The 13,060-nt window shown below is 38.1% G+C and overlaps 1 protein-coding gene across 2 annotated transcripts in view; it reads left to right on the top strand.

The window, feature by feature from the left end:
- LOC134226174 (acetylcholine receptor subunit alpha-like 1) overlaps positions 1 to 13,060 on the top strand; it is a 265,216-nt gene that overhangs the window by 201,165 nt on the left and 50,991 nt on the right. The window contains exon 1 of one of the 2 annotated variants that reach the window (XM_062706770.1): positions 6,261 to 6,389. The exons of the other annotated variant lie outside the window; for it this stretch is intronic. The gene's annotated coding sequence lies outside the window, so the exon portion shown is untranslated. Of the gene's footprint in view, positions 1 to 6,260; positions 6,390 to 13,060 lie in introns of those variants that run through there. 2 annotated transcript variants of the gene reach the window in all.

Raw genomic sequence — 13,060 nt, 5'->3', positions numbered from 1 at the left:
CTGAGCGCGATTGGGCCCGCCTAAAGCAGTGTTACGATAGATTTGTGACACTTTCGAGGTGGTCGAGGAATTGTTCTACCTCGGATCCTTGCTAACGGCTGATCGCAACGTTAATGGAAAATACGAAGGCGTATCATCTTGTGGAAGTCGGGTCAGCTACGGGCTCCAGAAGAAACTGGTGGTTGAAAAAGATTCGCCACTGCACCAAATGTGTCACGCGTACAAGACGCTATTAAGACCGTTATTGTCCCCTACGGACATGAAACATGGACAATGCCCGAGAAGGACTTGCAAGCACTCGGAGTATTCGAGAGAGACGAGTGTTTAGGACCATCTTTGGCGGTGTGCAAGAAGACGGTGTGTGGCGGCGAATAATGAACCATGAGCTCGCCCAGCTCTATGTCGAACCCAGTATCCAGAAGGTAGCTAAAACCGGAAGGGTACGATGGGCAGGACAAGATGCAAGAATGCCGGACAGCAACCCTGCATAGATGGTGTTCGTTTCCGATCCGGCAGGTACGAGACGGCGTGGAGCGCAGCGAGCGAGATGGGCAGACCAGGTGCAAAACGATTCTGAAGAGCGTGGGACGTATCCGAGGATGGAGAGATGTACCTCGAACCGTGTATTGTGGCGTCATATTGTTGATTCAGTGTTATCTGTTTAGATGTAAACTAAATAAATGAAAAAATGAAATCTGTTAAATTTCAATTCAAATCTAATACAAATGCAAACCAAACCTAAATCCAATTAAAATTTAATTCACATCCAATCCGAATCCATTTCAATCCCAATTGAAATCCGTTGCAAATCTGTTCCAAATCTAATTCAATTTCAATCCGAATGCAATCCAAAACCAATTTTAATCCAATCCTAATCCAAATCTAACTCAAATCCAATCCAAGTCCAATCCAAATCTAATCCACATTCAATCCTTATTCATTTCCAATCCGAATCCATCCAAATTCCATCCAAATCCAATCCGAAGCCTAACCAAATCAAATTAAGTCCAATCCATATCCAATCCATATCCAATTCAAATCCAATTAATTTTCAATTTAAATGCAATCTAAATTCAATCAAATGTTGATCTGAATCCAATATAAATCAAAATTTAATCTATATCTAATCCATGTCTTCTAATTCATTAAAATCTAAATCAATTCCAATCAAATGTTATTCAATTTTAAATGAATGTTGAATGCGATCCAACAATAATAACAATCTTTGAGAAATTCAAAGTACTTCTGCATAAATAAAACCAAGCTCAATCCAAAATGACAAACCAAACCCAAGTTACCAAAAGTACGGATAAGATGGGATGTTTTAGCTTAATCAGCTAGCATTTTAAGTAATTTTTTGTATGGCTGGAGAGCAAAAGTGAACTTTGAAGTTCTGTTAAGGTGCTTGAACTCGTTGTGGACCAAGAGTGAACTTATTGGTTCTGGTTAAAACAAATTCTACAAAACAGAACTTTTCGTTGCTTGGGAAGCGTCCTTCATTCAACATAAATTTCTTTTAATCCATAAATTGAAGCATATATATGAAAACAAAATCAAATCAATATGTATTACAAATCCAAACCAAATTCAGTCCAATAAAAATCCAATAATCGAATTTAAATTTTAAGTGACGAAACCAATCCTTATTTATTCAATACTAAACCCTATACCATTCTAAACACAATTCCAAATTCGTTCTAAATCTTGCTCAGAATTAATGCCAATTATTCTTTTCAAAGAAGTACTAATTGTCGAAATTTCATACTGAAATGCCGATCATTTTCGTTAATTGCAATCAAAACATCTTCTTGGTCATTAGCATTTACTTTAACTTTCGACCTACCACACAAAACATTGCCGTTTTGAATGCAAGTCAAAAGTAAAACTTATGTTTTACTAGTGCATTATTCGAAAACTATTACGTTCAAGTTTTGGAAACTATTGGTAATGTCTTTGTTCATTACTTTTTCACAAACATTTTTTCTTTATTTTTTTTTGACCTGCGTTAGAAAATTGGGCCAGAACCCGCACTTCCGCATTTCCTTTTTCTTGCTTCATATAATTTTTCATTCATATTCTCCATGCAATTTGCATCATTTCTGATTTTTATGCAACTGCAGTTTATATAAGCACGATAACAAATACAAATTAGTACCGGCGTATCAGAGCTTGAAGATCAGCGACTTGCAGTCTTCATATAAAAAGGGGGGCGCTTATATATAGTAGGGTTGCTTTCAACTTGAATTGTTTAGTTGTATTTCTTGATTTTTTAATTTCATTTTCAATAAGTACTGAATTGGTCGTTGAAAATACCTTACATGATCCAGAAACAATCATTCCTCATAGAAGACGCCCCGCGTTTCCATTCCCATATTCCACAATACCATTGCTAACGAGACCCTAAATTTCCCTGCACGGTATTTACTCGATGGGAAATCGCATCCATCTAACATGGGAGTCCCCCGTACACTCTGACTTACAATCAGTCAAAATTAGTCCGTGGGGATGCTGCCCACGTAGACGCCAAAGTGGGTAATTGGCACACATCATCTGGTGGTCATGTTTTATTCGCCATAAAACTGTCAGCTGCAGTCGGAATGTTCCATCGACCGGCACATTACAGAGTGCCGGCGCAGAGGAACTCACAACACAGTCGCGTGTCAGTTGGTTCACTTGTGCGAGCCGGTTGACTGAGTAAAGGCAGCACCCGAATTTTCGAACATGGTATTCAACTGCACCCACGAAATAATTATTTATTCCATGCATAATCTGCCAATTTATGCGCCGTGATCCGTAGAATTAGCATCGTGCGGGAGAAACTCACGCTTTTTCGCTGACAAATTCCTCTTGTGCCGTATTCGGGAAGCTCATCTTTTCCAAATGTGTAGCTTGTAGCTCCGCTTCTTCGATGGTGTTCTCAAAGTTTTGGTCGTGTACCACACACCTCCTGAAGATTTCGAGCTCTAGGGTTTGGTTTTGTTTCTGGAACCGTGGTGACGCGTATTAGAGCACAGTCTCCATCTATAATTCCTATTTCAAACAGCGACGAGTGGGCGGGAACTCGAAAGAACGGAATTCGATCTGGGTGCGGTTCTTCCGTATTCCGTAATCCCTCGCTATGAAATCGAAATGGGGAAAGTACACTGCGAAAGTTGTGCATGGAAAACACAGTGTAATTGTTATGTAAATTTATTCCCATCGGAGATGACTTGTTCAGGTTGAATGGTATCAGAAGTGGTGAAAGCGAATGAATTCCGGAATCTGTGTCAGCAGTCGGTTCGTGCCGAACAACGCATAGGTACATAGAAACAATCGGAATGTTCAATGGAAATCTTTTGCATTCAGAAAGAAATGAATCAGAAAATATTTAATCGGACCTTGGGTGTGAGTAGGGTTTTTCAGAAGTAGGGGTAGAATGGTTAACAACCCAATAGCGATAAAATTATTTTTAAAACATGTGATAAAGTTATGCACTTTTTTTGGAACACGCATAGGTAGAAGACCTTCTTTAGCCGCGCGGTAAGATGCGCGACTACAAAGCAAGACCACGCTGAAGGTAGCTGGGTTCAATTCCCGGTCTGGTCTAGAAAATTTTCGAGTTGGAAATTCTCTCGACTTCCCTGGGCATAAAATATCCTTGTGTTTGCCTCATGATTATACTAATAATGCGAAAATGGTAACATGGCTTTGAAACATCACAGTTGATAACTGAGGAAGTGCTGAATGAACACTAAGCTACGAGGCGGCAATGGTCCAATGGGGGATGTAATGCCAATAAGAAGAAGAATAGGTATGGGATACTGCAGATATTTCCGTCCATCGTCGTAGGGGCTAAATCCAACGAATGCAACGTCCATTTGCTAGAACCCCACAATAGTAGAACGTTTCTCCTGAGCTGACGATTTCGTATGGATGAGTTTGACAAAAAGTGTCTTTTTTGTATTCGTTTCCGAGACTATGACGAAAAGACGAGAATGCCTGCCCTATGTATTTTCAGATAAGGGAGGATCCATTAAGTACGTCATGCAAAATTTGGCGATTTTCAAACCCCCCTCCCACCTTCGTCTCACTTTTTGAATTACACCTCTAAAATTTTTGTATGAGTCGTCACGCTGCTCGAAACCAGAATCATGATATGACTCAAATGGACGAGTTGAATCTTACACGAATATTTTGTCGTTGAATCGTCCGAGATTTGACAGTAGAGTAGAATGGTCTAAAATCCAGTGGTGGGCGAAACTACTCAAAACTAAAAATCAATCGTAAATCCGTTTGTACCATATTTCCAATTACCATAGTGTGACGAAGTGTTCGCAAAAAATCTATTGATTCAGATCCTGGAAAAACGTCAATAGGCGAATCGTGGACAATATACATCCCCTTTTCACCGAAGCCCTCAACTCAACGGTAATTTCATCCAAAGAAAAGTATTTTCGAAGTGTTTCTGAACAATCTTGCTTACCCAAATAAACTCATATTTCGGACGCTTAAGAGCCTGATGAGAAGAAATCAGTCCAAAAACATCCTGGTCAACTTATTCCAACCGAAACTATGCTTCATCCATTACACAAGGGCCTCAGCCATTGACTGCCGACTTTGTAAATTGCTTTTGATACCTAAGAAATTAGCAGGCTTGGTAGTCATATGGCTACTGCTTCTGCCTCATACGCAGGAGGTTGTGGGTTCAATCCCAGGTCCGTTCCATTCTCCTACTTTGTATCTTTCTCTTTATTTCTCATGTTCTAGCAATCGCTAGAACTGGAAAAGGACTTCCATACCGTTTCCATTACTATTCCTATACCTTCAACTTGAGTATTCTAACAATAATCTGCTAGAATTGGAAATGAACTATAGAAATTCCATCAGTGTCCTTCTCCTATCTATCACATTGGCAGCTCGTTAACCAAGACGGACCTCTGCCTCTCCAACCTAACCCAGAAATTCCAACAAATTCCGCATGAACTCGTGGCAAGTGCAGAGGTATTTTCGGCTTGCAGTGGGCGAGTGATTGCATCATCATTTCCTCCCCCTTCCCTACATTGACACATTTCTGACGTGGCAGGCGCCAGTATGACCCTAACAAATGATATCACCAGTACTTGTACATTGAAGATGTGTACTAGTCCCAAGCAAACATCTATTTGGTTCCTAATGCAAGAACAGCTGATCTGGTCATAATGGAGTAGCAACTTCTGACGTTAATCAAGCTCAAGCTCCAGCTCAAGCTTTTGATACCTAAGAAATCACACATTAAAGGAAATGTGTGACTTCTTTTGGAATCTTATTTCGGACACTTACTTGCATTATATTCATATTTTGGACACTTGAATCAACCTTTGGACAGCTTTAAAACAGCGTTAGAATTAATATAGATAGGTAGCTAATTTTCATTTTACTGTTAGATTTGCTTTCGAAGTAGGTAAACAATGGTGTTGAAATTACATGGCTAACTATGACGAAACATCAGGGATTCACTTAACGTCGTAGGTTGCTGTGTATCTGTTTATGGAAATGTTTCATAGGCGATTTGAAATATGTCCCTTGTGGTTGAGTGTGAAACATTTCTATAATCAGATACGCAGTAACCTACGCCGTTAAGTGTATACCTGAAGAGAGAAGACAGCTCGCTTTATTTACGTTCATCCTAATGTCACCGCGATCCAGTCACTGCGAACCGAAAAAGTAAACACTGCGATACAACTTCAAATGGTCGTAACCCAAATTATTTATTTAACAATTTATGTTCGCAACTTTTCTTATATCTGCTACAGTGAATTGAACCCGTAATTATCCATGTGAATGATACCTTGTTATAAGAAATCGCTTTTGTTCCACGTTAGGAAGTTCATAACCATTAAAATCAGCTAGTTCGAGGAAGTTTTTTATTGGAGTGAAAGATGTTGCTTCCGACATTATGAAATGTTACTTCGATTTGTTGAGTTTCCACGGTTTCCAGGCAAATAAAGAAGAAGAAGACATAGTAAATAAACGATCTGTCAGTGAGCTAGCCAGCTCTCTCTCAGGTGTATACCCCTATCGTTAATCTGCGCTTCAATCAGGTTAATTTTCAGTACATAAGTTGAAAGATTTCGGGTGAAATATTTCAAATTTTCTTCACACAAAATCAAGTGTTCGAAGTTTGAAGGCGTCCGAAGCATGAGTTTATACGATATGCAAAATAACGTTGTTCATAGAAGAAAGTCTGAGTAGGCATTGCGCGAGATGGCAGCAATTAAAAGTTTGCTGTCACGTATTTTTCAGTGAATGTGAAAAAATTGTGTAGTTGCCGTTGGAAAATAACACTATGTGCCTCAATTCAAGCGGATGACAGCGCAGGGGATTCCCCATAAAAGCGGCGGACGAATTTCTCATCAAATTGACGCAGCCCGGTGAGCCCTTTCCGATTACTTTTTTTGTATGGTTGATTTATAAGCATTTTTTTTAATTTGACTTAACAGTAAATTTGACTTATTTAATTTGACTATTCAGTTTTATCAGTTTAACTCGGTAATGACAGCTATTCCACCATCAATTACACAGAATTCTATTGTTACACAATTTTTTTTTTCGCTCGTATTTTTGATTGTGAGACTTCCATTTACACCCAAAATCTTCGCAACATTATCCTGAATAAATCAAAGAAAAATTACATGATAACTAATATGCGTTAAGCATTTAGGGTGAGTGGAAAATTGTGAAAATTTAAATCGTGTAAAACACAAATTTGCAATGCTGCTGGAACTGAACTTACACCACAACTGCTTTTTATAAAGGTATGTCAAAGTGACAAGATACATTTACATAGATACACATACATTTCAACATTTTTTTCATTTTGAATACATTTATCTGAGCACAATATATAGTAAATGAAATTGCTAGGTCTGGAATCACCGTCGGAATTTGATTTGATTCCGATTAATCCGGGAGACAGTGGATTATTTAATAAATATTTTCCTCCCCAAAACACATGTTTTTCGGTCCTAAGTAACGTTTTCCACGTAGTAAAAAATAAAACGAAAGTCGATAACCTAAACTTTCTATCTATCGGATTTTTATGTGATAGTTTGATGATAACTTTTAACGGTATCAAATAGCTTAACTAGACAGCGTTTGCGAAGCCAATTTTCCAGATTTTATTGGCCCTCAACAGTTCCTGTTGATTTTAAAATTCCTGATTAAGATCTTCCATTAAGTATCATTTTAAATTTATTTGTTAAGTTTTCTATTTTATTTCTTACCCTTTTTACCAACATTAATATTTCTATGAACTTTTCTCAACTGCATGTATTTGTGCTTGGCCTTGAAATTCGAAGGAATGAGTAATAAGATTAAGTAGTAATTCGCAACGTATTGACTCATTTAAATCCTATTGAAGAAAAATTGTTGATTCCTCGGCTACTTCAACATCAAACTATCTTCAACAAGCCACTGCCGAGCAGATTGCGCCATGTTTGGGCCTCTTTATCGAGTGACGGTCTTTACAGTCAACACTGTGAGTCTATATACTTAACAATGTCTTGGCATGACATTTAACAGTTTTTGGTAAGGAACAAAGGCAAAAAATTCAGCAAGCTATATATAATTTGTGACCATCAATTACACAAAAATATTGATTCTACAATCTTCCGGCATAATCATAAAAATGACAATTAATACAATGCCACTGCATTATAACAGAAAATATGATTATAATTTTGGCAAGTAAATTTAAAAATACACAACTCACCTAAAAAGAAATGCCGTTTTATAATTCAAATGTAAATACAGTTACACCAATTTGGAGAAGATCGTGGATTCATCATAATTACACCCAGAAAATAATTCTTGCGCTCTGTTTCGATTCCTGAATTGAATTTGGTTTGACTAGGAAGTGACAGTTCAAAAATTAAAAAATCACCCGGATATGAGAATGACTGGTGCTACCTAACAATACCAATAAGACATATTTGAAAAAAAAACCATAACTGTCCAATCTAGCGCTGTAAGTAGTGTTAATAATTTTGAACTATCACTTTAAAGTTTGATTTCGGTTTGGGTCGGAAAGGGGTCAGATACTAGAAAATATGCTTCAAACGTTTTTTTCTAGTTCTTCTAAACCGTACCAATACACATTCCTGGAAAATGAGAACATATCCTTTGAACTAAATAAAGTAGTTTTGTGTCACGAACTGATGTTAATTTTAGGTAATCTAACAAACAGGTTAAATTACAAGTGTTCCAGTTATAGAATATTATGTGTTATCTATCGGTTTTCATTTCAGTCCTTTTGTTGATGACGTGCATTCTTTACCAAAAATTTAAAAGAAACAATTGCCCATTTTGAGCGATTGATTGTTTATCTTCGCGTTGGACGAACAATTGAACGATCATAAAAGATGTTGGGATCGGTCTATTATCGACCCGGTTTTAATAAGAACGACAGCAGATGGAGCGAGAAATAATTATAACATTAGCAAAAAACAATCGCTCACTTTGAGCAATTGATTGTTTATCCTCGTGATGGATGAACAATTGAACACTTTTTTTAAATGATCAGAGAAGTAAATGCTAAAACTGTTGTTTATAAAAAATATTCGTATAATTTAGTAAAAATTAGTAAATTAGTATTAATTAAATATTCTCGGTCTCTAGTAGCAACAATAACCACACACTAACATTCCTTCCTTTTCCCAACTGACTGTAAGGACTTGGCCAGCGCCGTTATTGATCATCAATTGAGAGCTGCTGAAACGTGCACTTCGAGAATAGATGGTAAATCAACCACTATTCACTTGGATCGTTGCAATTTGCACCAGCTCTGATCAATCACAGAGTAGCAACTATTGATATGTACAGTCAGTCTAAGCTACGCTAAGCTAAGCTATGCAAAATAACGTTGTTCATATACTTATATTCAGATAATAATTTCTAGAAGGGTCCAGACATGCAAGTAACACAACTAAACTTAAACCAATGCGAGGCAACGCAAGTGCTGCTACAACAGTCGGTTACTGAGTGTAAAGCTGATGTTGCCTTGCTGTCCGACCCATATCGCATCCATGCTGGAAACGGCAGTTGGGTTGCGGGCAAGTCCGGATCTGTGGCAATCTGGACTTGCGGACGGTTTCCCATCCAGGAGATAATATCATCTCCTAACGATGAGGGTTTATAGGGTTATAGCAAAGGTAAATGGAGTTTACTTTTGTAGCTGTTACTATCCTCCTAGATGGAGTATAGAGCAGTATACTAGAGTAGTGGATACTCTTGCGGTCAAACTAACTGGTCTAAAACCGTTAGTAGTAGCAGGTGACTTCAACGCGTGGGCGGTGGACTGGGGATCCCGGTTCTCCAACGTTAGATCTTGCCCTAAAGCCAAAAGAAGATTACAACGTACAAGAAAAGAGGTTGATCGACTTGATAGACACCGGACGTTCCAGACAGCAAGCAGAGCTCTAAACTACGAAATAAAGTGTAGTAAAAGAGCCTGCTTCGGAAGGCTGTGCAGTATGCCAAACAACACTCCATGGGGGATGCTAACAGGATAGTGATGGCTAAAACAAATAGCACACCTCCTAAGAGATCTCCGGAGATGTTAGTTAGGATCGTTGAAGAGCTGTTCCCGAAGCATGATTCACCAGACTGGCCTGATACACCGTATGACCTGACGAGGTCCCGTTAGTGACTATCGAAGAGCTTATCGAAACCGCAAGAGGTTTTAGGCTTAATAAGGCGCCGTGTCCGGATGGTATTCCGAACCTGGCCCTTAAACACGCGATTCTTGCCGCTCCAGATATGTTCAGAAGCTGCCTCCAACGTTGTCTGGATGAAGGAAACTTCCCAGATCGTTGGAAACGACAGAAATTGGTGCTATTGCCCGAGCCTGGGAAATCCCCGGGAGAACCTTCGACATACAGACCGATTTGCCTTCTCGATGGAGCTGGTAAGCTGCTTGAGAGGGTTATTCTGAAGGCCTGGTGCCATCAGATTTTTTTTTCGTAATTTCTCCAGCAAATTCGTCGCAATTCCCTCGAAAAATTCTACGATATTTCCTCGGCAAATTCAGTTTCCTTGGACAATTCTTCTTGATGTCCTGGCAAATTCTTGACATTTTCCCGGAAAATACTTAGACATTAACTCGGCATATTATTCAAAATGTCAGCGTCAAATGTTTAGAAATTTCCTCGGTAAATTCTTCAGAGTTACTTTGGTATATTCTTCGAAATTTTCGCAAAAAAATCCAAGGATTTATTTCGGGAAATTCTTCGGAACATTCGCTTTGGAATATTCTTCAGATTTTCTTCCGTGGGATTTCCACGCGAGATTCTTTGAAATTTCCATAGCATATTTTTTGGAATTCCCATCCTACTCCTAAACCGAATGTTTGAACAATAAATACCGGCGGCGGCGATGTGGCGTGGTGGCGCACACGTCTTCTACCAATGAGCATTTAATTACTTTGATCGATGGATATACATATACTATAAAGTGTGTCGGTTCAATAGGTGGATGTCGTGTCCGAGCGAATGACTTAGACATCCGTCGAATATCTTATGTCGAGTATGTCGAGTAAGAACATGTGGCTCTAGTGTTACATTATCAATCCGTATCAGAATTGTCTTTTTTTTTGTTTATCCTGTGCTGTCAATCGAGCTCACATTTAGATAATGATGGGCGCATATGCATTTGAACCGTTTGTTTGAGAAACTGCATAAGTAACATTTTTGACCAAAATGAGATTTTTATGTATTCTGAATCCTCGTCCAAAAATACGTATTCTGGCAAAAAATACAAAAAAAAAATTTTGTTCTGGAATGTATGAAATTTTGTTTGTTTGTTTGATAAACTACATATGTACACGCACTTTGAAGAGCAATGGTGGAGTACTGCTTACAGTTTTTGCACTGAAAGTGCCCCAGGGCGTTGAGTTTTGACAAAAACTATTGATCTGTATCGAAGAAATCGAAAGATTTTGTGCCAATTTGTTGTTTTCTCGAAATTGTATAAAATGGACTTATGCAGTTTCTGAAACAAATGATTCATATAGCAACCGATTATTTTGATCAACAGTTGCATTTGGATTGAAATAACTCATGCTTTTCACCGAAAACTTTAATTTCATTACAATCTGATACTACCACAGTGGATTCAGCCACAATTTTGCCCAACTCTGTATGAAAGACTCTGTATCGGATGAACGAATTAAATATTTTAACGGGAATCTTCAATTGGGTCCTAAAACTCAATCTCATTGTTGATTGCAAACGATAGCGCATCGGTCAAACATATACGAACCAATCTCAGGAAAACTCTGTAAATAGTCTAAGTCCTTAAAAATGATATTTTTGTGTTTGAAACATTTGGGCCGAGCAACCTATTTTGCTGAAAATGCAACATTCCAAAACGAATGAACCATCAGCCAAAAAAGGTCAGGTCGGTATACTAACTGTCAAAAGTTGAGGGTCCTGCGGAGTAAAGTGCCCTGCGGTGTTGCTCTATTACGATTGAAATCACATTATACAAGGTAATTTTGTATGTATAACAAGACCAAAAAGGTCAAAGAAGCATTTACTATTTATTTTTAAATTTCTAATAAAATATGACGAGTTAAGGATGACTAGCTTCTTTTTCCCAGAAATGAAATAAAATATAGATTCTTCATTGTAGGATCCAATTGTTCTCCAAATAGTACACCCAACCAGAGGATGGCAAATTTTAATACAGTTCTGCATAACAACCTTACAGCAACTGTATACAAATTCGGCATTAACAATTGCGGAAGATTTTAATACAATCTTTATATTAAGATTTTGCAATTTTGTATTATTTTACGTGTTCTGTATGAGGTATTAATGTTTTGTTATGGCATGATTCTGCGTGAACATTCCATTAGGGCCGAACATAGAATAATGTTTGTAACGCATTCGTGTTTTATTCAGCATTTTGTGCTTAGAATGCAATGATATGAAGTAGATAAACACGAGAAAAACAGCTGATCCGATCTGTCCCATAAAATCCTTTATTCAAACCTTGCACAACCATATATACAAGAATGTTATACAATAATTCAATACCAAATTTTGGAAACGGCTTATCTGCTTTTGTAAACAAAGATTCAAGCGTCGATTTGACGAATCTGATAGCAATCCCACGCAAACCAACAACATCAACATAGCAGAAGAGTAATTCTCGCTGAGACCGGGCCACTATTTGCACGAGGTTCTTAAAAATTCTTAAATATATGTTTTTGGCGAGTATATTAAGGATCCGAGTTAAATTCTTCAGGAAGATAGACCCCTCGATAGTTATACATGAAATGACGATTTTTGTTAATTCTTGATTCACCAAAACTGTCATTACTCCAACATTTCTCAACTGATCTTAGAGATCAGTATATCGTTGGAAAGAGAAAGAGTGTATCTTCAATTTGCAATAATACAATTAAAAGCAGCCATATTGAATCTGGCCACCATCTTGGATTTCTTTTTGAAAAGAATTTTTCGGTCATGTTCGCAACCACCGATTTTGAATATATACATAATATTGAATAATACATCGATGGAGAGCTTAGCTTATATTGTGCATTGTGTCCAAAAATCTCAGGTGTTGATAGAAAAAACAAAAACTGAGTCGATTGGTATATAACAGTATGGGTCTCCGGGCCTTCTATAAAAAGTTTGTTTTTGGAGCGATCATATAGCCTTTACCGTATACTTAGCAGAGTTACGGTGTACTTCGTAGATTGGACACTAGTGATATTCATATATTTCTTTTGAAATCCTTATTCAGATTGCTATCAGAAATCAAGGTGGATGTCGCCCTTGAATTCAATCTAGGATAAAAATCACAAAAGCATCAGGATTACTACTCCTTGCCACGTCCATCTTCACCGTAACTTGGGAGGGGAAGGAAGTGTTGATGTAGTACGAGAGGCCCCCGATTCAGCGACACCCTCATAGGTACCACGGAGTTGGATATTGGGGAAGGTATTCGTTGGGCCAGGATTTGCCTGTAGCTGACGATATGACCGTGGTAGATCTTACACCGTAACACACCACGCAAAGGTGTCTGCCCAGCGTTA

The sequence above is a fragment of the Armigeres subalbatus genome, chromosome 3, assembly GCF_024139115.2.
Source record: "Armigeres subalbatus isolate Guangzhou_Male chromosome 3, GZ_Asu_2, whole genome shotgun sequence".
NCBI classification, from domain to species: Eukaryota; Metazoa; Arthropoda; class Insecta; order Diptera; family Culicidae; genus Armigeres; species Armigeres subalbatus.
Note: the sequence above shows the minus strand (reverse complement) of the source record. Positions and strands in the feature narration are given on the sequence as shown.